Source organism: Triticum dicoccoides, chromosome 3A (assembly GCF_002162155.2).
Source record: "Triticum dicoccoides isolate Atlit2015 ecotype Zavitan chromosome 3A, WEW_v2.0, whole genome shotgun sequence".
NCBI classification, from domain to species: domain Eukaryota; kingdom Viridiplantae; phylum Streptophyta; class Magnoliopsida; order Poales; family Poaceae; genus Triticum; species Triticum dicoccoides.
In genome coordinates, this window is record NC_041384.1 from 186155469 (window position 1) to 186159968 (window position 4500).

The 4500-nt window shown below is 40.3% G+C and overlaps 1 long non-coding RNA gene across 8 annotated transcripts in view; it reads left to right on the forward strand.

Moving 5' to 3' along the window:
* The window catches only part of LOC119267802, a 6540-nt gene extending 2919 nt beyond the window's left edge, over nucleotides 1-3621 (forward strand). Inside the window, exons 7-9 of one of the 8 annotated variants that reach the window (XR_005132641.1) lie at nucleotides 528-746; nucleotides 837-3171; nucleotides 3306-3621. This is a non-coding gene — a long non-coding RNA (uncharacterized LOC119267802). Of the gene's footprint in view, nucleotides 1-527; nucleotides 747-836 lie in introns of all 8 variants that reach the window. The other 7 variants (XR_005132643.1, XR_005132640.1, XR_005132642.1 and 4 more) reach the window with 7 other exon arrangements.
* Nucleotides 3622-4500: the final 879 nt, after the last annotated feature.

Here is a 4500-nt window from a genome sequence, read left to right on the forward strand (position 1 = left end):
TCTTCACATAAATGTGATTTTGCTGTTGCTTGAATCTGTTAGAATAATAGTGTAATAGTGTACGATTATACCCAGGGTGCACAATGTCAAATAGATACCTCGAGCATACTGTTAGTTGCAGCCAGCAAAGAATTATTAAAATGAGATGCACTCAATTCGGCTTGTCAATTTTTTCCCTGCTCAGGATAGACAGCTTCGTGGAGGTTCACCCTCTTCTTCTATTCTCCTGCTCTACTGCCACTAGGATTACTCCATTAGTGATTATTGGTTCTAGCAAAAAACAGCAGCTTCACAAATTATATCATCGGGAATTGCTGTTATCCTAGGAATCCAATGGTACAGGTTGGGTTAAAGATGACGCTAAAAAATTTATGAGCGCTGCATAGATTTGTTTTTCTTGTGCTGTCATAGGAAATTGACATGTAGCAAAATATGGATGTGGAAGTGGGAATTCTAAATGCTTGAGTTGTTTGAACCATTCTATTTGTGCGTTGAGCAACTTATAATTAATTAATACATACATGTAGGACGAGGAGGTCGAGCAGTCAGTGGTGTCTTCGTCATCGCCGGCTGCGCTGGTATGTTGTTCTCTTTTCCCTGCTCCGCCGCGTAGGCCACTCCAGCACCACGGGATACGAGTATGGCGTTGCCATGGCTGGGTTGAGGATGATCAGTTCATCCCCAACGCGTCGCTGTGTGTCCATCCGATGAACAAGAGAGCTGTCAACAGAAGAAGCACGACTCATGTACCTTCAGGCTCTTCTCTTCTTGGTTCAAGATCTTCAGAAACTTTATTTATTTTTAGGTGCTCACTGTACCTTCATGCTCTTTGACAGAACCTCTTTGCAAGGAAGTGTGCGAGTAGTGAGAAATTTTAAATCAGTGAGCAAAATTTCTCATATGTACTCACTGTAAGTGTTCACTACATCTTTAACTGTTCATAGAAAGGTGGTTAGATCTGGCATAAATAGTATTCATTGCAAGATTACATGAAGTACTAATATTCCAATATGCCACATTTCTTGCTTAATGGTGCCCACTAATAGGAAATAAAGAGTAATGTATGTAGTATTACTTGGTAGTGGTTTACTCTGCTTTTCCAGGAAAATAGTGTTATCTATGTATGTATGTATGTATGTATGTATGTATGTATGTATGTATGTATTACTTGGTAGTGGTTTACTCTGCTTTTCCAGGTTGCAAAAAGGCAATACTTGTCTGTGCTACTTGCAGTTTACTCCGCTCATTCTACGGGTACTAATAGGACCCATTAGTACATTCAGGTGGATGGCAAGAGGACTAGAGGATGCCTCAGGCGAGGGTGTCCAGCAAGCACTGTTAAAGATATTCGAAGGAACTGTAATTGCCCATGCTGTTTAGAAGAGTGGGAGTTTTACAGTGTGCAGACGTGACTAATCTGACATATTTTTCTGCTTCATAGATTCTGAACTCGCATGTATCATATTATGTCTGTTTGTTTCTAAACAAGAACAATTTCACATTTGCATTGTTAGGTGATCAGTGTGCCAAGAAAAGAAGTCGAGATATCATATCCCATGGTTAATGTCGAGGTAATTGTTTTTAGAACTTCTGATTAGCACTGGCTGCTGAAACCTGCTACATAGCCGTAGATCAGTAACCTTTCAGCAGTCTAGCACCAAAAGTTCCAAATTATTTCATGGTGCTATGACTTTCAGTCTTCATTCTATATGTGTTGAGGGACACAGGCAACTGAACATCAAAGATTGATGCCCTTGTTTCACAAGCAGTTGGCCCTAGGTACTAAATATATATATACTTTAAATTTGTAATAAACACCTTCCATTACAATGATGAGTGGTGCATACGCAAGCACTCTATTGTTAGATGCATATTAATTTGTTTTTCCAGGTTGATATAAAAGTATACTCTTAATTTGTAGATGCGCCTTCTCTGACGTGGGGAAGATTTATGTCAGAAACTTGCATAGACAGATCATTGATGGGTGCATATTATTATTGTACACACAAGCAACCTTAGTTGAATAGTTCATTGATGGGTGGGGAGGGCAGGTCTGCAAGGTGTTGGGAAACCCTTTTCTTGATGTGAACAATATGGTATGGTATTGTTCTTAATTGTCAATCAATCCAGGATTCAACCTTGTTTGCAAATTCAAGTGTTTGGTTTGAACGATGACACAAATCCCATGCAAGGAACATGTTAATATAGTTTTGTGCAACATATATTTTTCATCATAGCAATGGAAAACTGACTCGTGTGCAAGTGCCCTTCTAATTGGTGCTCTATGTATGTTCTCATTTGGTTCAGGTTGATTTTTGTGTATTCCAAGTTCTACAACTATCAAGTCCGTTAGATTTTGGGGGTCTGTAAATTTATTTTGTTGCCCACTTGATGATTATTTGAAACCTTTTGGTTGCCTAGTGTGGATGAGAGAAGCATGTATGCCTGTAATTCATGATATTTAGCTGATTTTAAAACTCTGTACGTGTACAGTGTACACTCATGTAATAGTTATTTGTCTCTCATCATCGACTCCTTGAAAAATGATCATCCGCTTGAAGTAACTATTGTGACAAGTATGGTATGTACCAAGATGTTTGTTTTCATGCAAATGCCATAATTGGAGCGATGCACTTTGGTTATACCTATATAATGCCTTGAATGCCACACATTCAAGCTGTGCTGTTATCAATTGCATGAGCCATTGCTCACTATTTTTCCACATACCTATGAGAGTTTAATTCAGAAAGGGAAGAAGCCGGGTTACCTTCAATTGTTGGGTACATAGACATTCAGTGCTATCTGGCATGTGAGTTTTATTTTCCCTCTCCTCCTGTATAATTAATAATTTCTGTTCACTGTATATGAGACTTGTCCGCAAGTGCTATTCAATCCATGGTTGCTAGCAGATATCGTGTGGTGATTCAGGTTGGATGTGTACTGATGTTTGAAAATAAATCCTGAATGTTGTAACTGGTGCTTGTAATGGTATTTCGTTTTCGTACTATGCAAGCCTCAGGATGCTAATCAAAATAACCTTCATGCCAATTGAAATACAGGTCGATGGAGCTAGCCAGTAACCTAATAGGTGACTTCTTAATGCCGGCTATTGCTAGATTCCTTCACTGCTGTTGGAAAATGGAGCTTCATATTCTATCTGAAATTTTTTAGGTCTCATGTTTAATGTTTCTACATATCTGCCATCCTTTTTTTGCATGGCATATCTGCCATCCTTGTGTACTTGCATTTGCTTACTGGTTAAAGGCATTATACATTTATACTATTTTATCTATCTTTTTTTGTAGGGATTACATGATCTACAAGCCAAAGACTCTGAAATACACAAACATGATGATGATTATGATAGAGGTAGTACAGTGGCAAGCACCAATCAGTGTGCGGCAAAAACATAAAGCCGAGAAGCAACACCTGCTGATGTTCTTTCTTATGGGATCAGCAAATAACCTGCAATGAAGGATTCTAAGGATAATTTGCTTGCTATGGTTGCCACTAAAAATCCTCATTGTAATTATCTTTCGGCTTATAATTATGTCTGTCATTTCTAAAGTCATGTTGTGACTGCAATGAAGGTCTCCTATAAATGTCAGTTGTCGTTTCTAATTCATGTTATGCCTATTCATGCCTTGTTAAGCCGAGATCAAGTATCGTCGGTCATTTCTAAAGATCAGGAGCCAACTAGCCACCCTAATCTAAGCATTGGATATTGGTAAGTTTGAAGAAGCCCAACATGCATAGCCAAGCTTAAATTAAGAACCCAACTAGCCGCCTTGATGTGTGTAGACAAGATTAGTGCGCACAATCTCGCCTCAAGAGATGCGCCTGGGGCGGACCCCAACCAGTAGTACATGATCTATCAGGATGAAATAGAAGAAATCCTAGGCAACACAAGTGCACTAACTATTGAGATACTCAATATGCTGTTCTCATACAAAATGTACAGCTCCTGTTATAGGCTAAGAAACAAATTCCTCAGTCATTCCACAGGCCAAGGGAAAAAAAATCCTGATTGAATTTCATCTCTCTCTAGTTTCAGCATTGATTAAGTCTGTTCCTCGATGGTCTATAGATCTAGATGTAATTTTTATTATTTTTAAAGTTTGTTGTATCATTATGATTAAAGATGAATGGATAAAAAAATTTCATTGAAAAAACACTAAAACTTTCGTAATCAACGCGGGCGCAATTTTTTCAGGTGCCTGACAATTTACCAAACGCGAAAAATCACACCCCCGCACGCCACGCACATCCAATCGCCGCCGCCACCTTGACCAACGGCCGCCGCATCGCCGTCCACCGCCACGCATCTGCCATCCCCGGCTTCCCCTCCGCGGCTCCCTCATCCGGCTTCGCCGACTCGTCGCGCATCTTCGTCCTCCCCTCCGTGGCGTCCTTCGCCGGTCTACCCTCCCCGATGCGGTCCGCACCTACGGACTCCCCTCCTCCTCCGTCAGCAGCTCCAGTCGCCACCCCCGCAGTGGA